This window comes from Octodon degus, unplaced genomic scaffold (assembly GCF_000260255.1).
Source record: "Octodon degus isolate 3935 unplaced genomic scaffold, OctDeg1.0 scaffold00337, whole genome shotgun sequence".
Classification (NCBI taxonomy): domain Eukaryota; kingdom Metazoa; phylum Chordata; class Mammalia; order Rodentia; family Octodontidae; genus Octodon; species Octodon degus.
Window position 1 is genome coordinate 391775 of NW_004524913.1, and position 11857 is coordinate 403631.

Here is an 11857-nt window from a genome sequence, read left to right on the forward strand (position 1 = left end):
GTGTTTGTAAGTAGGATCAGAAGTCCGCATCTTGTACAGCAATTAACCACTAAGAAGAATATATGCAGTGTATTATTTGTTGAAACTGTACTTTCAATTTCATTTGAAACCGTCTCATTGCTATATGTTTATCAATAAAACTTTGAAAAAAAAAAACTGGGATTGTAGGTGTGAGAGGTACACCCACAGAGAGCGTGAATGCAATACAAGGCAGGGAGCGAGGCTTAATCTCCGCTTCCACCTCCGCCCCTCCCTGTGCTCTTTGCTGTTTTCTGCTGCCGTGAGCAGCTGCCCTCTGCTGTATGATGCTCCGCCTTGGAGCCAGCTGAGTATGGACCGAAACCTGCGCCAACTATCAGCTAAATAAACCTTTCCTTCCTTCATTTTGGGAGTCTAGTATTTTGTCCCAGCAGAATTATATTTCCACTGATATTCTACAACTTTACACAGGTCTCCTATTAATTTCTCTTTGAAATTTCAAAGCAATGGAACTATGTTGTTTTATAGTATATTATATTTCCATAATCCAGATTATGGCACAGGCAATCCTTGTAGAAATATTATTTTTTCCCTTTTGAAAAAATGTTTATTACCCATGTGTCACTTACATATGCCAAACAGCCACGATGCTCATAATAACAGGAAAAGGGGATGTGGCGGTGGAGGGCGAAAGTCGGCAGAGAGGCGCAGGGAATTCTAACAGAATCAAAGCTACACCATGTGTGCACCTGCTTACCACAATGAGTGTAAATGTAGGAGGTGCAGACACGTGCTGAGAGTATTTTAAAAATAAATAAAGGCTTTGGTTTTCTGCTAGTTATAAACAGAATTCGGGCTTGTAAATATACTCAATCTTAGTTCAATGAGAAGAAAATGTTGAACTAATAATGCTCAGACAAGATAGCATGTCTGCGTCTTGTACTGTGAATGACCACTACAAAGACAGCAATATGCAATTTATTAATTATTGTCACGGTCCTCCTAACCTGTTTTGAAACTGTCTCATTACCACTTCTTTCTCAATAAAATTAATTAAAAAAAAAGAAGTAAAGTCATGCTGTTATATTGAGCTGTAGGGGACTCAGATCAATAATTTCTGACATTGCCTGTGAAGTGGAAGACCCAATACTATTATGGACTACTGGACTCCTTTAGAATATTGTGCTGAGTTAACACATCTATAATATTCAAATAATGGAACTAAACAAAAAAGGGGATACGGATGAATATCCATTTTGTATCTGTGTATTCAAAATGGTTAGGATATATAGTTACATTCTCTTAATGAATAGAGCAATTTGTTCTAATTATGTTTGTAAATAGGATATCATGTCTGCATCTTATACAGCAATTAACCACTAAAAAGAATGCATGCAATGTGTTAATTATTGAAACTGTCCTACCAATTTGGTTTGAAACTGTCTCATTGCTATTTGTTTTTCAATAAAATTATGGGAGAAATAAAAAAAAACATGTGCATGGGTTCATATAGAGATGATTCTTGATTTAAGTGACATTTTAGTTTTGTCATGTTGTGAAAGATACACATTCAGGGGCAAACTGCACTTTCATTTTTGAATTTTAGTGTTTTCTTGGACTATCAATATGTGCTCTGATCTTCTCGTGCTATGCGGAGTAGTCACAGCTCCCAGTCTGCCATGTGACCACAAGAAGGATTAAACCATACTGCAGTGGTGGCAAATCTGTGCTGCATGTGGTGCAGTAGGTGGTTGTTTCATTAAAAACTCTAAAAGGTTCACCATCACTGGATAGTGGTGGTAAGCAATGATGTCTTTTGGATTAAGTATATTAAGTGCTTTTCAGATTTATGATATTTTCAGTTTTCAGTGTCTTTATGTGGATACAGCCCCAATGAGGAACATCTGTATTATAAATATTGATTAAAATATAAATACTGAATTCATTCTGGTGGCCACCTCTGGGAAGAAAAGGAAAACAGCATAAGGGAAAGAATGGGAACTGTTTCAATGAGATCTATTTTATATTTCAAAATCTATGATGAAATATGACAAAATAAAAAGATTGCAGCTATCTTAGAGGTGGGCATATCTCTTTACTGAAACTCTGAAATATTCCACAATAAAAAATGTGAGGAGGGAAAGAAGGGACACCAGAGGGGAAAAATGAAGCTTGTTGCAAAATTAAAATGCAAAATACACTGAAAGAGAACAACAAGAATACCATTTGACCTTCTGAAAATTCCAGTGGAAAACATAAGGGGATTTTAGGTGAATACAGAAATATAGCATGGTAACAATGTCAGAGATTCACTTACTCCTTCATTCAGGAATTATTCATGAGTAGTGGCAATTTCCAAAGCACATTCTGGTGATACAAAGATTAATTAAACAGATCAGATCTTTACTTTAAAAGATCCAGCAGTCTAGTTGTTATTATAAAGTGAGAATTAAGATTTAACAATCAATTGGCTGTAAGAAACAGGAAAGGGCAGGTGTCAAAAATGCTTTTGTGGCTGAAATCTGGTAAACAAAAGGAGAAACCATGTGTAAAGAAGGAAAGTGTAAATGAGGGTACATACCTGTAATCACAGCACTCTGGGAAGCTGAAGCAGGAGGATCACAAATTCGAGCCAGATCTGGATAACTTACTGAGAAAGTGAGAACCTGTCACATAATAAAAAATAAAAAAGGGGTGAGGATGTAGTTTAGTGTGAAGGCTCTGAGTTCACATCCTAGAATTACAAATAAGTAAATACATATAAAAGAAGGAAAGAAGAAACCTACTGACAAGAGAAGGAGAAGATTAAGGGTTGAGCCCAAAAATAAAGCAAAGAAAGTGGCAAGAGGATGGAGAAGGGCATATCCAGGAGCCTGAATAAGAGATGATGCTGTACCACACAGATAATTCCTAATGATTAACAATAGAACACTGCCAAGAGAATGAAATGGGAGAAACAAGTTTGCAGAAACCCTTTATGAGGAATAGCAAAAAGACTTAAGTGCAGAATCAGACAGGTACTGTTCTGGTAAATAATCATGCCTGTCACCCACTCTACACATGAGTTATCTCTACAGGAATTTTAAGCCTGTGGTGCATTAAGGGTAAGCACAGAAACAAAAAAGGACAATCCAAGCCCAACTCCTAACTACACTGACACTAGGCCATGAACTTGTAACACCATAGTAAGAGGAAAGCACACACATTTTCATACAAAAAAGCTACTTAGTTTAATTTGTGATCTGCTATATATGTCCAGGTGTCACAAAACACTGAAATGCATGCAAAAAGACAGGGAAAGTGTTACACACTCCCCAAAAATTGAATAATCACCAGAAATAGACACAAAGTGTCCTAAATTTTCTGATCAAGGAGATTATGGGGCCACAGAGGAAAGGGGTCGATGATGTACAGTGTGCCTAAGGAGAGTCACATGGAGAGAAAACATTCTCTCCATGCTTTCACAGAGAACACACTGGCCAAGCAAGGGCCATGACTCATCCACATGACTGACACTGACAAAGCATCTACAAACTGCAATACAGGGCTTCAGGGTAAATCCCGAGGGGATTTGACTGACCTTGTCAGATACAAAAGCTACATTTCTTGTTATACAGGGTTTGCTTTATCTTGGTCTTAACCATCCAACAGAAAAGTATAAAAACGAAGTATAAAAAGTAAAGCCATATTAATGTGCTGAGCTATAAAAGGCTTAAGTGAACAACTTCTGACATTCTCAGTCTTATGGAAAACCCACTACTATTATGGACTACTGATCTATATTGGAATATTTTGCTGAATTCATGCACCTATAATATTTAAATGACAATGGAATACCCTTCTCTGACAAAAGTAAAAAAAAAAAAAGATGATACAAATGAACCACCATTTTGTATCTGTATATTCAAACTAGGATAGATATACAGCTATATTCTCTTAATTCAATGGATAGAAAGATTTGGTCTAATAGTGCTTTTGGACAGGATATCATGTCTGCATTTTGTACAGTGAATAACCACTAAGACAACAGTATGCAATGTATTAATTATTGAAACTGTCAAACTAATCAGTTTTGATACTGTCTCATTGCTATTTGTTTCTCAATAAAAGTATTTAAAAAATAAATAAATAAAAAGGAATAGACTCAGATAAGACAAAAATTTGCAACAGTCTGAGTGGGTATTTCAAATAACTATTCATGTTAAATATTCTAGGAAATAAAGTGGATACCATTTACAGTTAGATGGGCAATACAGCAGAGAAATCTAGGACAAATAATAGAATTGAAATATTAGAAATAGAGAAAAAACACATAAATAATATTTTTGCTTCATCTTATCAATTGACACATCATTGGAAAGAATCAGTGAACTTGAAGATACAGCAATAGAAGTTACACTAAATTAGAGAGAAGAAACAATGAAAGATGAATATCTCAAAACTATAAGGCAATATCATATGTTTTGATACTGTAATTGAAATATATATGTAACTGCATTTCAAAAGGTGATAAGAAAGAATGAAACAGGAGAGACTGTGGCCAAGAATTTTCCAGAACTAATAATGACAAAATTTATAAAACTCAGAAAAAAGCAGAATAAGAAATAGCAAAATGAAACAAATTCTAATTATTCCATACTCAAACTGTTGACAGAAAAAGGTAGTCTTGATAGAAGTGATAAAGGGTTTTGTATATAGAAAAAAGAATTGTATCAGACTTCTCATCATAAAACGTGCAAGTCAGAAAACTGAAACAACGTTTAAAGTGTCAGAGGGAAAAATGTCAGCTAAGCAACAATGTCTTTCAAAAAGATACTTTTACAGGCAAACAAAATCTAAGGGAATGTACTACAAAAGATGTACTATACAACAATAAGAAAAATGAGTATTATGTCAGTCTGAAACTCAGATCTATACAAATAGATAAATTAAATAAGCTAATCTACTTAAAGCAACTTGGACATACACAAAGAACATGAATAGGATAAAAGTAAAATTTTTTTCTCTTACTTTTAATTGTTCAAAAGGCTGCTATCTGAAGAAATATAAGAACTACATTGTATGTTCATACCATCTACAATAAAGAACATGAGAACAATAGCACAAAACATGAGAGGAAAGAATACTAAACATAGTTTACAAGGTCCTATAGTAAACATCCTCTCACAAAGAAAGGCAGGGAAGGAAAAAAAAGAGAACAAAGGAAAATTAAGCTGCCACCATTTGTAGCCACATATTTCTTTTTTTTTTCTTTCTTTTTTATTTGACTGAACTGGGGATTGAACTCAGGTCCTTGTGTTTGCCAGGTAAGTGCTTATTCTACTGAGCCATCTCCCCAGCCCCATGTTAGACATTTTAGATTTCTCTAATACTAAATCTTCATAGTAATTTTTGCTTACTTCAGCTCAGTGGTGTTTTTATTTTTAGATAAATTCAACTCAGTGGTATATTTCCCATTAGTTAATGGTATAAGTATGAAATAAATTGTATTTGGTTTCCCTAATATTGGTTTAAAGAAATTTTAGAGCTAAAAGACAAAGATTTTAGAACAAAATGCAAATCTCATGTGGATTTTGAGATTAGCATGAATATATATTATAGTGAATATTTTCATGCTATGTACTGTCCCCCACACATACATCCTACCAGCTCTTTCAGCTAGAGCTTCTAGAAGTTCTATTATAAGACCTATTGGACAATTTAGTCCACTTTTGTGTGCAAGACATTCTGTGCGCTACTAGACACATTGTTCTTAAGAGAATATAGTAAGTAGAGTTTAGGAGACAGACCCAAACTGGTAGTTGCAGTATGGCTTGGGATGTATAGGGAATTGTGGGATTATGTAAAGGTAGAATGCCTTAAGTTAAGATACGCCAGGCATAGCTAGCATAATAGTTAATATTTGAGCTGAGTTTTGAAATATGATTAACACTGTGCCAGAAAAAAGAAAAGGAAAAAGGGGAGAAACATATTGCAGATTTGAAGAAAAGGATGCCTAAGAGCAAGGAGGTATGAAAGAAATGCAGTAGAGCAAGACCGTTTCTAGGTAATGATGTCTTGGACAACTGATTGTGAATCTCATATGCCTTACTGAGTTGTGAGGATTTTATTGTATGTGTATTAGGGAGTAAAAGAGGTGTTTCATAAGAAGAGATGAAGAGCACCACTTTAGTAACACCAAGAATTTTCTAAGTTCATGTCATAGAAGAGTAGCTCACTTAATGTCTTCAGTGTTTGCCTCACTCCCACATTTCCATGGAAGCCAACTTTCAACCAGGGATTTTGGCACAGATATATTATTAGAGAGGCATAGTAGTCAGCTTTCTACAGCTGTGAAAAATATCTGAGATAATCAAATTAAAAGCATGCAAGACTTAATTTGGTTCATATTTTCAGTTGGTGATCAGCTGGCTCCACTGCTTTAGGGCATGTGGTAGGGTAGAACATTATCATGTGGAGTAAATGGTGGGGCAAATCTGCACACCTCATGGTAATCCTGAAGAACTGCAGAGACAGGAAGGAGCCTATGTCCCAATAACCTCTTTGAAGGTCTGCCTCAAACTACCTAATTTTTTCCTACTAATCCCCAGCTCTTGAAATTTCCATAAATTCCCAATAGCATCGCAGGCTGCTGACCAAACATTTAAGACATGGGCCTTTGAGGAACATTCAAGAATTAAACTATATGAGTTCACCCCAGAATAAACGATAAGAAAATAAGGAAATCAGACTAGGAAAGGCAGATACCAACAAAAATTTTGCTGATGAGCTTGTTATACATCTGAACAACTGAATTTAAATCTTGGGGGTTTTTGTAGAACCTATTTAGAAGAGTGGTGTCCAAGAGAAATAAAATGCAAAACACAATGAATCATAGTGGTGCATGCCTTTAATCCCAGCACTGTGGGAGGCTGAGGTAAACGAATCACAAGTTGAAGGCTAGCCAAGGCAATTTAGCAGCTTAGTGACACCTTGACTCCAAATTTTAAAAAAGACACAGATACTTTCAATTCCCAGTGCTGAAAAAAAGTCTGAAAATCAAGGAAGCTTCTGTATGTATCCACCAATTTCTATCCCATATCAATTAAACATCTCTTCCAAGACATTAAGACAAATATTCCTGGACTCCTCCAGTGATGGTTAAAGTAGCCAGAGAACACCTTGAGACAAAAAGGCACAATAAACTTTATGGAGAAAACTTTTCTGGTGATAACTTCCTGCATGGGTTGACGTGACATGGATATGGCATGGACAGCATCTGATGCACTTGAACTTTTTCTAAAATGCCCAACTATTTTCTCCACAAGCACACATGAGAGTTTTAGTCTTATATTAATGTACTATTATACTTCAACTAGAAGAGGCACTTATTGCTTTCGTTGTACATTTCTCTGTTCACAGACTTCCATCATCTCTTTCCTGTCAGCTAATGGTACAGAGGCAAATTGAAACAGTCTTTCCTTGAGTATTTCATTTTGTAGAGACATAATTTTATACAAGGCCTTCCAAAGCAGACAGTCATGTATACTATGCTTTCTGACCTCTATCTCATGATGTTAAGAGCCAGTTAAGTTGGATATAGCCCTGGAAGTCACTCCACAGAACCTAGGGAAAATTTAAAAGGGAGTCATACTGGGTAATATGGTGCAACACTCAGATCCTCTCTTCATTGTGGAGGACCACCTGAGTAGCTCTCCTTGAAAGAAGAGTGACTGTCTCCATTTTGACTGAGCCTGACCCTATTTCCTTCTATTGTTATGTACAGAGCTGGCTAGGATTTCTGTTTATCCTTCAATTGGCCTTAAGCAATGTGTATTGGTCTAGCTGAGGTGTTGGTGATAGTCTTTGAAGTTGGCATGTGTATTTCCCTGCTAAACCTGCTGCTCTTTAATGTGAGCTGGGCTGAGACAGGATGGTAGAGCTAATGCTCCATGCTGCCAGCTGGGATTGAACCTCGAGATAGGGTCTATGACTTCCTGGGGCTTGAAAGACTACATCAAAGCTGAAGCACCAGATCCCCCAAAACATTAGATGATAGCATCTATCTCTATGGCATAATAGTGCAATGCAGATGACTTTCTCTGCATAGCCTCTCTGCATATGGCAGAGGTAAATGTAGGCTACCCACCTAGCTCAGCTCACTGGGTGAGGCCCTGGGTTGCTCTTTTTGTTCTGGGAAGCCATCTTCATGGCTGAACTTAGAGCCCCTTGACTCCCCAGTGATTGAAAATATAATTTAGTGTCTTTATTTTCACCATAGGTTGCATTCAAAGTGGTAGATTGGAATTAACTTGATGAGATTCCAATAACGTAACTTTGGGATTACAAACATTGGCTTCTTGGACAAAGACTAGGATCTGGAAGCATCTCCTACACTTCATGCTCAAGGTGCTCATTTCCCCAGCTGCAGAAGTGTTGGCTGCTGTTGATGCAGCCCATCCCTCCCTAGGCTCTTCACTTTGTAGACAGTTGTTGCCTCTCCAAAGACGATATGCACCTCCTGGGTATAACTTGTGTGTCTTATGATTGGTTAGGGATGGAGAAAGAGTAGAGGGTTCACACAAAGGCCCAGCCCATCTGTCTTACTTCATGAAAGCTTGAAAGGGCCATTCCAGCTGCAGAGCTTCTCATGGATTGGCTCATATTATCATTGAATCACAGTGCAACTCTGTCCAGTTTTGCTAGCCTTGCACCCTCGTAGGAACTGGTCCTAGAACATTCCCCCACCAAACTTCTGGCATGCAGATCTCAGAGCTTAAACATTTATTGCCTAGGGAACCCAACCTATGACAATTTCCCCATGTTGCAGTATTTTAGTTTAGCTAAAGGTGAGCAAAGGTAGAGAAGCTTTCCCAAGACCACTCACATTTTGACACCAGTTGCTAATTTGGAGGCCCCTAAGTCCAACTGCACTAAAATGGTTTTACTTAAAGAAAGAATGAATTTTTCTAGATTGGTCCTTCTGGCACAGCAACAACTGAAGAAAAGTTGCCATGGTCCTCCAATATCCCATGGCCATGGGCCTCAACAAGGGCCACAAGATGACTAAGAATGTGAGAAAACTGAGGCACAGCTGCTGTCCCGGACACCTCACCAAATACACTAAGTTCCAACAGGACGTGATCCAGGAGGTGTGTGGCTTCTCTCTCTATAAGCTGTGTGCCATGGAGCTGCTCAGGGTCTCCAAGGACAAAAGAGCCCTCAAGTTCATCAAGAAAAAGGTGGGGCCACACAACCGCACCAAGAGGAAGTGTGAGGAGCTGAGCAATGTGCTAGCCATCAGGAGGAAGGCAGCTGCCGAGAAGGACTGAGCCCCTCTAGAATAAAGCTTTGCAGAAAGTTATAAAAAAGAATGAATTTTTCTAGCAAACAATTAGTGTATTGCGTTATTAAGACATATCTTAAACTGTTATTCATTTGTGACAACAAGCCTTGTCCCCTAACCCCATTTGTATATGCTATCATATAGAAATGGTACCTCTCTGGTATCTGGGTATCTGAGCAGTGGCTACTCCGGTCAGATTCAGAATTAAATGATACAGTTAGACACATCAACATAAGAGACACAATGATTCCAAATGAACACCACAGGATACTCAGACCACTATGCTGGCCACTACTTCCTCACCTTCTACCCTATGACGTTTCTTACCATGAGTAAGATCTGTACTGCAAAAACCAAAAAGCAACCTCCATATTTATGATGTCTAAAAACAACAATACAAACTCTAAAGTCACCATGGAAACTGCCTCCCACTAGCATTTGCCTTTCATAAGTTTTCAAAAGCATTTATCCACAACAAATCAGCAGAGAAAAAAATTTGAGACAGATGACCCTAATTCTGAATGCCTATACTTACATAAGATTTACCAGGAAATAAAGAACAAGAGACTGTCAGTCCAAGATTCATTAAACTTTTATTTTAAGAAGACTTAAGCTACCTATCTCCTAGGGAAAAAGTCCACCAAAGGAGTGTTTAAGATACAGCTTTTGTAAGTGTTTGCTTTTACACATTTTATAAATTTATGTAAAATATATAAATTTGCAATTGTGGGGATGTTAGAAAAGTGATCTACCCCTGAGTTGCATCCTTAGTCTAAATACTCATACTTTAAGGTGATGGGTATTTGTGTTTTCTTTTTGAAAATTTTTTATTGATAAATTTAATATTTTATGAGGCAAAATAGGTTTCAGGATTAGAGAGCCAAAACATAATGTGGTACCCTTAGAAAATACAGGCTCCATATAATTGAATTTTTACATTAATCAGGAACCAAGTAAGCTGATTTTTTACATTTGACCTACTGAAGTCTGTCAGCCTGTACAAAGAAAGGAAAAGGAAAACTTCAGAAAGTAGGAGTTAAGTTGTTAGTGTTAGAGTTGGGGGACCAGCTCCTCTTCCAACAAATTCACAAAAGTAGGAATAATTCCACCTGAGGTAGACATAAGATTTAGATAAGATTTATTGCCTTCAGTAGCCAATAGAGCTTTAGGACATATAAGTCTGTATTAAGAATTGAAACTAGGTTACATTTTTTTGAGGGAGGCAGAACCAGGGATTGAACTCAGGCCCTTGCACTTGCCAGGGAAGCATTTATTCTACTGAGCCATCTTCCTAGACCCCACTAGGTTACATTTTCACCAGGAGTTTTCCTACTTTCTTCTACAGTAATGAGTCTCTTCAACTTTCATGTTCCCAAAGCATGCTGTGCGTCTCATAGACCACCTAATATTTTGCCTTGTGTTACAGATATTATTGTGTCTCTCTGTGGGCCAAAAACCTCTCAAAACAAAGAATAGGGTTTTTTGTACCAGGGATTGAACTCAGGACTTTACACTTGCCAGGCAGGCACTTATCCTGCTGCTGAGTTATTTCACTGGCCCTAAGAATAGCTTTTATATTTCTTTTTTCCCTTTATATCCCCTAGTACAATTCCTTACAAATAATGGGAATTCCTGATACACAGTATATATTTTGGGGGAAATTAGTTAAGAAGGGCTTCCTACCTCTTCTTAGTACAATTTAAGCCTGGGATACTTTTTGGTCCACAAAGATACTCTTCTTTTTCTTTGGTTTTCTTCTTTTTATTTTTACTTTTTGCAGTGCTAGGGATTGAGCCCAGAGCCTTCACATGCTGGCAAGTCCTCTACTACACAGCTTCCTTCTCATTCATCAAATGTTCCTCTGACAGAGTGATCAGAATGTGATCGGCTTAATGGGAAAACTCACTGATTAACCTTGTAATTTGCTGTTCTTTTCAAGAACATCTAATATGAGGAACAAAACCCGTGCCTGTGTGGAGTATTTGGCAAAAGAAAACACACATACAGCAAAGTAGAGATCAAGCAGGAAATTTACACTGTTTCCTGCTAGAATTGTCTCCTGGAATATTCATCAGTGAGATAGCGAAAACAATGACCTTTTCAGTTAATTTGAATTCATGAATCATTTCCAGATCACAGATAGATTTTTGAAAATATGACAGCTCACAAATTGTTCACCAGTTTGTTTCACCTGGATGACCACCATGAGGCTACATATGATAGCAGTCAATAAAACAACTTGGAGAAGAAAATATAGAACTAATGCTAATTTTTCAGCTCAGTAAACATTTGCTGATTATACATTTCTGTACAGACTACCAAGTCAGGTAATGTGCTATGGAGGAAAAAAGATATATAACATAATCTGTATCACCTATTAAGTACTAGCTAAACCCCATGGACCCTATTTCTACTTTCCATAGCAACCTTTAACATAGGCATAAGAGACCCCAATTCGTCAGTTGAGTGGATGCTCAGAAACTAGGTAACTTTCCTAAAGTTACTTGGCTAGCAAGTGGCAGCAGGATTTGACTCTCTCCCTTTTTTTTTTTT